This window comes from Pristis pectinata, chromosome 4 (assembly GCF_009764475.1).
Source record: "Pristis pectinata isolate sPriPec2 chromosome 4, sPriPec2.1.pri, whole genome shotgun sequence".
In the NCBI taxonomy this organism is placed as follows: domain Eukaryota; kingdom Metazoa; phylum Chordata; class Chondrichthyes; order Rhinopristiformes; family Pristidae; genus Pristis; species Pristis pectinata.
The window spans coordinates 30,358,320-30,370,720 of record NC_067408.1 but is presented as its reverse complement, the minus strand read 5'-3'; the positions used below and the strand labels follow the sequence as shown (position 1 = coordinate 30,370,720).

Here is a 12,401-nt window from a genome sequence, read left to right as displayed (position 1 = left end):
CCCGGCCCCTGGTTCGCTGTCTCCGATCTAGTGACACGAAGTGAGGACCAGCTGAGTAAGACACTGAGGCAGCGCTGTCTGCACCTTCCCTGGCAGCCCCAATGCTCTGGCACAGCGCAGAGCCGCAGTCCACAGCAGCCGCTTAACTTTAATGCGAAAACCGGACAAGTTTCTGACACTTCGAAGTGTGCAATGGATTACTTCCGTGGAACATTTTACTTTGTCTTTTTATTCTTTCTTCGAGCTGACGGCCTTTATGTAGCCCAGCATACAGGTATGTTTGGGCGGTTTCGCTTGCTTTTATGTTCGATCAAAGGTAGTTTTATAAGAGTGAACACAGCGGGATTTCCATTGGGATTTGACGCGGACAGTGTGGTTTCTGCATCTATGGTGTCTGGATCTTTTGTTGCCGAGAAATGTATACATCTCGGTAACAAAATGTATATTTTTACGCATCATTATTGAATTATCCGCTGGAGAAGTACGGTACCAATGAGGCTGTTCCGTTGCAAACTCCAAAGCTACTGTAACATAACTCAACTAATGCACTCCTTTTGATAGTTTAATCACACATGTAGTTTAACCGTTTCACGGTTTTTGTGTATTGCAGATTTACTTCAGGAGAAACTAACGAGCTATGAGTTGGTGACTCCAAGCAGCACAGATGTGCAGGGCAGGTTTCTGTCCCTCGCTGTGTCAGCATCTGGCAAAAGACGGTCAAAAAGGCATAGCGGGAGTTTTCAGCAAGCTCCAGCTGATGGACAGTTGTACTACAATGTCACGGTGTTCGGGCAGAAATTTCACCTCCGGCTGAAGCTGAATTCGAAGCTGGTGGCACCTGGGGCGACAGTGGAGTGGCAAGACACCAATGTCACTCGCAAGGAGCCTCTGCGTGGAGACTGCGTCTACTCCGGAGATATCACTGATGTTCCAGGGACTTCGGTCGCCATCAGCAACTGCGATGGGCTGGTAAGCAACATTCCGACACGCCTTCAACAAGCGAGTTCACTCATTCCTACGTTAACCCCTTCAGCACCGAATCTTCAATCTATTTTGCAGCGTAGAATTCAACCTACATGATGGGCAATACATAATTAAAATGATAGTTATGATATTACTTGGTTGCTGTCGATACTCTGAAAGATATCTTAAGTTGTATGCAGAATGTTTTATTCCCCAGAAGTATAGGCGTTGGAACATTCAAACTTCCACCACTCCCAACATAAACAAACATATAATCTTTAACTTCTTTTACTTAATCGGTAATGGATTATTTATTCAAAGAAAATATATTCTTGCCTGGGATATACCTGCACAATGAAACTTCGATGAAGGAATTATTTTTATTCTCAATTGATAGCTATTGATAGGACTTTAAAAAGTAAAACAATTGAATTTAGCTGTCTTTGTATTTTTGACAATCATTTTCATCATCCACAACGGCATGCAGCATTTAAATGCCATTTTGTGAATACCGCACTTGGAGGGGTTCCTGTCTATTCCTGCCAGTCTGACAGTTGGTCACACCCTGTCTCTGCCTGAACTATCTTGCAGAGGGGTGACCACTTCATGAAACATGCTTTTCCCAAAATTCTTCAGTTTTATGAATGCACTGAAATGGTGTCTATCATCCCTTAAACTCATAAACCAATAGACTCTTTGATAGAACTATTCTGTTAATCTGAATTCTCTGCATTCTTTTCCTTTCAGTATATAACTGTCTATTTTTTAAAAAACGTTAAGATTTCACTGTTTAGCTCACATTAAACTCTAAATAGTAAGAACATGCAAGTAAACTCCATATTTTTCAGTAACTTGTTCAAGCTGTTCACTTCTCTGTTCTGAAGTAATATTTTGAGTTTTTTCTCTGTCTGGTATTTGTTGCTCTTTTCTCTGTTCTTAAACTCTATTTAAATCTGCCATTCTAGTTCTCTTGATAATCTCTAATCATGTCTAAATTGGTCACCTCTGGATTCCTCCCTCTGTCATCTGTTAGTGGTCTCTGCAAATAACACTGTTCTACTGCACCTTGTGCTTCCCAGGTAATTAGAGTCTGCACCTCATCAGGGTGTGGAGTTGTTGTGATTCTTTTTATTTATTCATTTTTCAGGGTTTTGGTGTTGCTGGTAAGGCAGCATTTATTTCCTATACCTAATTGCCCTTCTGAACCGCTGACGTTCTTCTGGGGAAGGTACTCTTTATTCTGTTTTAACATAGTAATTATACAACTGTGGCTTGCTGGACTACTTCAGAGGACAGCAAAAAGCCAACTGCATATAGTCACATATAGGTCAGATCAGGAATGACCCTGAAGGACATCAGTTAAACCAAATGGGCTTATACGATCTAGTTGTTTTACGGTCACCATTATCGAGATTACTTTTTTCAAAACTTTGATTTACTTAACTAACTGAATTGAAATTCCACATCTACCATCTCTGGATTATTGATTCCAGGCTTCTGGAATACTGGTCCTGTAACTTAACCTCGCAGTATGATTGTGTAGCAATACTTTCTTAGGCTATTTCCAATAATTAGGATTGGAGAAATTATAGTTGCATATCAAAACTGGGTTATATTTGTGTTAAACTGTGATAAACAATATACAATACAAATGTGGCTTTTGTTTGGTTACAGAGATACCATCTCATATCGTAGTTTCAATATTAACACTGAAATGTGATGTAAATTTGAAAGATTCATTCTAACACCTACATTTAGGTTTATGATGGTTTAAAAGCCAAAGAAATGTATTTTATAATTTTTTTAAAAAATGTGAAGGTATGGTTTTACATTAGACTGGTATGGTAAGGTATGGTTTTACATTAGACTGATAAAGTAGTAGGCAGAGCCCTTGAGTTAAGAGTCTCTGTTGAGGAGGCATGAAACACTGCAGAAGAGAACGCAAGAAGGAATGTGATAATGATCAAACTGGGAACAATTTCAGCTATTTTCATAACATTTCATGACTGATGTAATTAGTGATGATAAAAGAAAAGTTTCGTAAATTTGTGCCATGTTTATGCCCTTAAAGCATATCTACAATATTTGAAACTTTCTGATGCTTTTGTAATTTCCTCTCTAACAAAAAGGGCGCTATTATTTTGTGAGGCTGGTGCAGTATACCACACTTATCTCAAGACCACCTTGGGAAAAGGTTGATGCTTGAACTGCGACCAGGGGTTTTATAAATGGTGGGTTAATATTTAATTGTCTGCTAGCAGCCAATAAAGAGAAAGCTTGTTCTTTTGCCTTCACCAAACAGCAAATAGTAGTTTTGCCGTTCAAGAGTCATTGCAAACACTGTGAGATTTAAATAAACCTTTATAACCTCTTGTTGTTTACTTGCTGCTGGAGCTTTGAAGGGGGTTACTGAAGTATTTAGTCAAGACTTCGCCAACGTTGAACATTTATTTTCGAAGTCCTCTGAGGACCTCGCATAAAGAAAATGAATAAAAGTGCTGCACTGATCCATCTTATTGTGCATTTATGCAGTACCAAAAGGAAAAAGAGAAACCATGGGCAAGGCATCTTGTTTGGTCTGAAGAAGAAATATGAGAGGGGATATGAGGCCAGGCAGAGCAGTACTAGCTATTGGAGGGAAGAATGAAGAGCAGGAGATGGATTTCTTCCCCACTATGGATTCAGGATATCTCTCCTCCTTTGGATCTCCTCCACCAGGACTATCAGTGTCACGTCTCAGAGCTTGTACACCCTCTCCCTTGGTCGGTGAGCAAACTCAAAAATGTCATTAGGTGTTAGCCAGCTCACTTCACTTGTCAGTGGATGAAGTGGGTGTGTGCAGCCTACATGGGAAACTGCATCCAATCAGTCCTAGTGTGCTAAATTTGGTGAGGTCTCTTTTAGCATTCCAGACAAGTTCAAATTATGGTAAACAGCAATTAGGACCACAACTATACCTAAAACCAGGTTTTTAAACACCATGTCTTATTGGCCAAATGCCCATTTATTGGCTGTTTTCATCCTTCTGGCAAAATCCTTGCAAAAGGAAACTAATTGATAGCTCATGAGTGTCAAGGCTCTTGTGGCAAAAGTAATAAAAATGGGAATGTCACAGGTTGTCTTATTCCTTTTGGCAGCATTTAAAACACCTTGTATTCTATATGCAGTGCTTCCTAGTGTGCTTTTAACTTATTGTAGGCACAAATAAATCTTGCACTTTATTTATGCAACAAAGCAGATGTGAAATCAAAACTGAAAATGCTGGAAACACCTTGCACACCAGGCAGCAACCTTGGAGAGTGAAACACAGTTAGTCAGAGATGACTTTCAACAGGAGTGAAGCATGAGCACCTGGAAAGGAATTTCAAGCAAGCACAACAAGTCCCTTGTTAGTTTTTCTCATGAACCTGACCACACTATGCATTACACAAGCATGTGCCAGTTGAAGAGAGAAGTTTCTGTCAGAAAGTAAGTATTACGATTGGAATGAAGAAGATAATTCCCTTGGAATAACCATAGCATCAAATAAACAAAAATAGCATCGCTTACATTCAAATTGTTATAATTTGGTCAAAATTGCTGCTTCATTTATCTGCTGTTTTTGTTGTGCATTAAACTTTGGCATTGCACCAGGAGTGAGTTGCACTTAGAAGACTCCTGGGTGGAGCGAGGGGGGTGGTGAAGGCCAGGTTTTTGTACACTTTGAAAATTGGGTGGTGGTTGCACCTTCTCTATTGCCTTGCTTTCTGCAGCAGCAATATTATTTTGCATTAAAATAGTTCATTGTTGTTTGCCCTGGAGACTGAATATACTGCATAATGTGTCCTTTCTGTCTGAGCTTGCATACCATATTAACATTACACACAACAAAGACAACTTATTATTTTTATCATAAACTCAGATAATTAGATTCAAATTCTATATTACCATTAACTTAAATGTGTAATGTACAACTCCAATTTATATTTCCTGGATTTCAGTAGTAGAATCCATGGACAAACTCTGAGGTGACAAGGTAATTATTAATACCACAATATTTCCACAGGTCTTCTTATCCTGAATCGACCATTAACTTGATTGCAATTCCTCGATGTTAATGTCTTTATAAATCTCTACATTCAGAGGTAGGTACTAGAAACCAGCCATTGTCTTCACTGTGGTCCAGGCACTGCTCTTAAAGTTGTTGGCTGTAGTACCAGTTTTGTTTCTAACAACAATATGAAAAGCAAGTCTTGTATTTGACAACTGATTTCCGTAAAGAAACTTTAGGGTCAGTTGTCACTTTTTTTAAATCTTATCAAATCATAGATTGGTATTGGTTTATTATTGTCACTTGTACAGAGGTACAATGAAAAGCTTGTCTTACAAACCGATCGTACAGGTCAATTCATTACACAGTGCAGTTACATTGAGTCAGTACAGAGTGCATTGATGTAGTACAGGTAAAAACAATAACAGTACAGAGTAAAGTGTCGCAGCTACAGAGAAAGTGCAGTGCAATAAGGTGCAAGGTCACAACAAGGTAGTTTGTGAATTCACTTTATCAAACAACTAGGTAAACTAAATTTAGCTTAGTGCAATAGTGCCTATAATTTTTCAGTTAATAATTTTACTGTGATTAGATGGTATAAATAAAGTTCTTCAGAGCCTCAAATGATATGATTCTCTTAAACAGGGAATCAGTTTATAATCTGGCTGCTACACACATTGAAGGCAAGATCTATGACGTCTCCTGTGCAGTATAACTCTTGACTAGCACTCCTACAACTGAGCTAGAAGATTATGGGTTCTAGTCTTGTATAAGATTCTTGAGCACATAATTCCATACAGCACTCAATCTTCTTTTCTGAGTGGCAGCTAACCAACTCAGACATCATTGGCCAAGTCAGATATCCAGCCTAAAGCTTTTGGTACAGCTACATGGTTATCTTGAAGGCCATTGTATGTCTTCTGGGAGTACATTTTGATGTTCTCCAGGGTCTAATTAGCACCTCTTAGTCACATAATGGGGATACTTTATTTTTTATATCTGTAAAGAATGTGACATTATCAACAATGATTAATTCCAAAGTGATTGATAATTATCCATTGTTTGCTAGGGCGATTTGATCCTTCAGGTTGTACAGTGGGATCCACTACAAGGAATCCATTTCCTATGTACCAGTTCTTGCATTGATCATCATGCTGAAGGAAATCCCTGCTGACAAAACCTGAGGTCTAGGTTGGTCGATTTATCCTGGATAGGTGTGTATTTGATATAGCAGTTATATTTGGTTTTGAGACCTGGAGTACCTGCAGCAGGCATCTCAAGTCGCTGGAAAGATACCACCAGTGCTGTCTATCCAAATTCATTCAAATTCACCAGGAGGATAAGCAAACCAACATTAGTTTCCTTTCCCTGGTCAACATACTATTACTCCTGTGTTTCCTGAGCACTTCAGCCAATATCCCTTTGTGTGTTTTACCCAGGTACTTTATACTTTTGAGGCAAACAAAACATCACAGGTTGAATTCTGGCACAAACGCAGCTTTATACACCCACAATCTATCTAAGCCCAAACGCTATATGTTATGCTTGAGGCCGGTTATAGGCGTATTCACTGGGCTCCCAGAGTCCAGTCCATGAAGGTTGGTCTCCTGCCTTGTGTGGTGCTGGTGCCAGTGCCATCTTCACTCCCTTGGTTAGAGCCCTCAAAGTAGGCCTTCGCTGGGTGCAGTCCTTGCTGGCTGCTGTCAAGCTTCTTCACTGCTGACCACCAGGGCAGAGTTATAGCTGCTCTGGCTGATGGGGGAGGGGGGGTGTAATTTATCACCTCTGCTGTCATCTTCCAGAAACTTCTCTTGGCTTGACAAATTAGACGGTGAGGTGGTAGGGCCACCATAGTCACTTCAAAGGATAATGAGTTTGGGGGAAACTTTGAATGCAACCCTCCAAGTGGGGTAGGAGTGGGAAACATAGGCTCCATTCAGTCTGCCTCTCTATTGCTTCTCTTTCTGTGGACTGATAATCCTGTTAAATATTCATTCACTATTTGATAGACCTGCAATGTTGTCATCAACACCAATTCTTGTAGTATCATCACTACCTGTGAGCTCAAATTGAATGTCTGGCCCAGCTAGTTTTGTGGATTTGGATCTTTTATTAGTCTAAGGTCAGCTTGGTTAATTTTCCCATGATTCCCAGTTCCCTGTTCTGAGGAGCTGCTTGCCCACAATACTAATGCTTGAGGCCCTTGTTGCACTCAGTTTGATACATTGGGCAGGCCATGACATTTGCATACATGACACCAGACTCCCGGAACAGACACTCTGTTCTGAGCTCTGCCACAGAAAGAGGTTACCAAATGGACAAAGGAAAAAAATTCAAGAATGTACCAAAAGCTGCCTTATGTAAATGCAACACCTGCAGACTCCTGGGAATTCCTCACTTATCACTCAAGTAGAGGAAGGAGCATTTGTGGTGGCACTGAGAACCATAAGTCCATGCATTGGGAGCACAGAAGTGTTGCTAGTTTCCTCATGAAGCACCCATGCACCTGTTCCATCGAGCCAGATTCTGTCCCCTCTCTGACAGTTCCGACATTGGCCTCATTTATCACTTCCGAGTTCACCTAACCAGAGCTTAACCAAGTCAACCTTAATCCTGAGGAATTGAGAGAGAAGGGGGATTCTCAGGTGACTGCATTTATTTGTGTATGTGGTGGGCAGCCATTTGTAACCACAGGCCAGTAAAAGTGCACTGATGCTAAATTTCATCCTCAAGAGAGTTCAGGTGGACATCAACGCAAACATACGCAAGTCAGGGAACTTTGCTGTATATAGTACAGTAAGGAGAGTACAGAGGGATATATTAGCTGCTGCCCACATGGATTCAGGGAATTTCTCTCTGTCCTAAATGTATTTTCACCTGAGACAATGGACAAAAAATTCATCCTGAGCTGCATACACAAAATATGCAATGAGGTGCAATAATTCCTTTATCACTGTCCTTTTTTGGACAGTCTTTCTTTGTCCATTCACATTTCTTTGTTGATATAACTTTGCAATTTGTCTCCACACTGCTGCTGTTCTCGACATACATTGACTTCAATTTTGCTAGCAAGCTGAATATCTAATAGCTAATCAAATGTTTTTGAAAGTGAATGTGCACAACAGCTGGATTGCCCCCATCCTCATCCCCTGTTATCTTAAAAAAAAATCTCAGTTGTTGGTTAAACAAAAATGACATTTAAAGATCTGTCCTAGCTTTGTTTTACAAATTCAAGCTTAACTGAGTGGCCGTTAATTTTCTTCAGAGTTATTGATTCCAGAAGTTTTTCTCATGCTCAAGATATCTCTGATTATGACTACTCCATAGTTTTTGTGTACTCAAATTTCTTTATAAATCTTCTCCTTTATCTTCCCATTGTTTGGTGGGCTAATAAATACACCATTTTGAGTAATAACTCCTTTACTATTTCTTAACAACCAAACAGTCAGTTATCTCTCAAGCATATTTCTTTCTAGCACTGTAATATTATATCCCACCTGCATTTTTCCTTCCCAATTTTTCATGAAATATGCAGCATCTAGACCTTTTGAGCCAGATTGTTGCTGTCATTACATTATATTGACAAACCACATCTCATGAATTTACACAGATAAGTTGTAATCCCAATTTAGATGTTTGTGTTTTCCATGATCTCATCTAATTTATTATTTCTAAGTCCAGTTTTCCCAATCCTCTATGTATTCTACTACTTTCATTGCTGCTCTAGCAGATTAATTATCTGGCAGGGGTTTAAATTAAGAATACTGGTACAAACTCTGTCCAGTTGCTATTCATTTATCTGATTCCTCCCTCTACAGAACATGTCTCAATGTCACAGGATTCTGATGCCAAACATTTGTTATATTTTTCATTAAAAAATTTTTTTTACCTTGATCCAGGAGCTGTGTTTGAGATTCGCGTGTCTCAGGGTAGATTTGGTTTCTGAGCACGTTAAGTGATTTCTTAGAAATTCCTCCCCAGTCTTTAAAATAAATGGAATCAAATTTCAACACAATAGAATGGACAGCTGCATCTATATCATCTTGTTTAACTCCACCAACCAGGAATTAATTTTTGTCAGATAAACTGTGGAAATTAATTGAATAACAAACAAAAACAAAAACAAACCTGGCATGTGGTGAGATCAGATTCAGAAATTTGTTTAAAAAACAAATTTACAGGGAAACAATATGATTTTCTTGGGTATGTGCAAAAATGAGATCTTTTTGAATGTTTCCTTGGCAACATATAGCAATCTATTTCACAGTTGACCTCATAACAGTAAAGTAAAATAAAAACAAATTGTAAATGCTGGAAAGTTGAAACATTAACCCAAAATACAGGAAATTCACGGCTAGTCAGGCAGCATTTTTGGAGAGAGCAGAAGTCCATGTTTCAGGCCTACACAGTTACCTAAAGTAGCAATGAAGGATCCTTATCTGAAGTGTCAACATTATCACGTTAATGGAACAAATATCTACAGAATTTGGCCATGTCTGGCATAGAAGGCATAGGTTTAAGGTGAGAGGGAGGAGGTTTAAAGGGGATCTGAGGGGTACATTTTTCATCCAGAGTAGATGGTATCTGGAATGAGCTGCCAGAGGAGGTGGTAGAGGCAGGAACAGTCACAACATTAAAAGGACATCTGGGCAGCTACTTGAATGAGCAAGGCATAGAAGAATGTGGAATTAACGCAGGCAAGTGAGATTAGTATAGACGGGCATGATGATCAGTATGGACGCAGTGGGCTTAATAGCCTTTTTAGGATTTTATAGTACTTCTGAAGTTCATCAACATATCAGCTTGTCACTTTTTTGTTCTTTGATTGCAAGGTACAGCTATGATACACCTATGTTAGAATAACCACAGTCCATACCTGCCATATTTGAGTTTATCTATGTTTTACAGGTAAAGTCACTAGTGTGGCAAGAAGGTGTTGATAAAGTTTTAATCCAACTGCATTAATTGTGTGAAATATTCTAATTTAGTATATTATTTTGTTAAAGAACATGTCCTCCCAGTGAATGAGCTGGAGAGAGTATTTTTAAGAAGTATTTATTTTTAAGGGATTAAATTAATTTCCAAGAAACAAGATAATGCAAGACTATATGACCTACAAATCCCATATTTCAAGGAACGCATATCATTGTACACAAATGTGTAGCATTATTAAAATAAGTCCTCAGTGCATGAAAACATCAGTTTCTACTTCTAAATGAGGGTTCAGGTTCTTCACAGCAATTGCGGTGCCACTTGTGACTGACCGACTGGAGGTGTTATCCTGTTGAAATGTTGATAGTTTTTGATCACATCATCCTCAGATTTGCAATCATCACAGTGCCTCATGTAAAGGTGATGAACTGATGTGTTTCTGACTTGAATATCAAGCTAGGTTATGAATATTTAAGACTTTGATCTAGGATTTCAGTGTTACATTGTTGCCGTATTGGCACTGCTTCATCGGTGAGTGACGATGGATATTGTAGCTAATCCACTCATCTGTGGTGCATTTTATCTTGTTCAGACCAATCTTAGTCCTTCAGCAGTGGTTTCAGGTTTAGGGACAACCCTGTCGATGGGTTCCTTGGCCACATTTCTGTACTAACTCTGAGTTACTACTAAGTGTTTCTGTAGTTACTCTGTGAGCTTCATGTGAACAACGAATTTCATTGCACCCTGGTGTATATGACAATAAACTAATTTGAATCTGAATTTGATTTCTCATCATGATGTTTGACTATATAATTGAGGAGGAAGCACCACTTTGTCATTTCTCTCACTAAGAGCCTTCCAAAGATTTAGGTTGATTCCAAAAGCCGCCTTGCCTTGCATGCAAACGTCTTTGAGATGCATATACAGTTAACCCATACAAGAATGCCCTTTGAGATGCTTCCATCTTCCATCCTATCTGAATGACCAAGACAGCATAGTTACTGCTGTTTTTGTGCAGCAATGGTTGGCTTTGGCCATGACCTTCATGTTGGTGATCCTTGCCACGAGATGTCAAAAGTGCAACACTAGCAGCTTGGGAGGAAGCTGTTTGGCTTTTTTTGACATGCATACATTGCCCTTATCACTGCTCTCAATAAGGAGACAGTGCTCAGGTACTTACTGGGCAGGGGAGAGACCCTGATCAAAAAGATGGTTCTGCTCGGACGGTAATTGTGGAGGTTGATCTACATAGTAGATTCGTGGTGAACTTGAATGTTGAAGTTGAAGAAGGAAGACAACGGTGACTCTTTGTGATCAGTTGACTGCCTGATGAGAGCTTAGCCTGCTGACATATAGGTGGACCTAATGCTGACTGGGAAACCGATCTAACACCTCTTTCCAGCAACGAAGCCTGCTGTAACCAACCAGCTCCATCAGGATGGCTGCAGCAAAGAGTGCCTTGGGAGGAGGACGGTGTCAGTGAAGGACCTCAGCAAGGGGAACCCCTTCACCAGGGACCTCTTCATCAAGAAGGTTCTGCTGGAGTGCTACAAGTTTGAGTTGAAGGACATCTACTGCCTCCAGGACGTCCCAGGTAACAGGTACTTTGACATTACCTTCAAGTACCTGGTTGGATGGCAGAAGAAGCTGCAAGACTTTCAGGAGAAGGAGAGCAAGGCTCCACTGTCACTGTTAAAGGTGCAGCCACTCTTCGCCTTCCCCGCCCAGGAGGAGGATGAGATAACGTGCCCGTTGTGGATGTCCTCACCTTCTGGCTGCTTATGTTGAGGAAACAGGAAGCTATGTAAACATCAAGGACCTGTATGGGAGCTGCACCAGCAAGCACCAGGTGAAGGCCAAGCTAAGGGTGGACGCTAATGGAGCCATCGGCCACCCTCCCTCAGTGTTTGCCATCAGAGGTAACTGTGCATACATCATATGTGGGACAACACACGTTGTGTCGTAACTGCAACAAACCTGGACGTATGGCGGCCTAATGCAGTGCAGTCATCTGCAGGAACTCTAAATGTAACGATCATTAATATAAAAGTTTTTTGCACTGTTTTCTCCTTTGTATATATTTTTTATTATGAATAAAGTTTTTATTTTTGAAATGAACAAAAACAACGCTGAGGTTCTACCTGTCCCTGGTGTTGCAGAGGATAGGTCTGATCCTATTGCTGCACGACGTCCCAGTCAGCCGGACGTTGCCGCACTACCTGCCCTTTGTGGAAGAGTTCTTCCAAGCAAACACCTTTGACCACAATCCATCAGGCAGTCATCAACACAGAACGTCCTGCAGATACTGCGGGACAGGGACTCTATGGAGACTGTGGAGTGGTTCCCTGAGCAGACTGTCCAAATTATCTGGCAGAGCGTCTCATTGCCAGAACTCACTAATAAGCACAAAGACCTCACTTGGCTGGTGATGAGAGGGGCCTTCACAGTTAGGTCCATCCTGTACAGATGAAATATC

The 12,401-nt window shown here is 40.3% G+C and overlaps 1 protein-coding gene across 4 annotated transcripts in view; it reads left to right on the top strand.

Moving 5' to 3' along the window:
• The first annotated feature begins 823 nt into the window (after positions 1–823).
• Positions 824–12,401, top strand: part of LOC127569267 (A disintegrin and metalloproteinase with thrombospondin motifs 2-like) — a 210,057-nt gene continuing 198,479 nt past the window's right edge. For all 4 annotated transcript variants that reach the window (XM_052013743.1, XM_052013745.1, XM_052013744.1 and 1 more), the window contains exon 1: positions 824–969. The gene's annotated coding sequence lies outside the window, so the exon portion shown is untranslated. The remainder of the gene's footprint in view (positions 970–12,401) is intronic.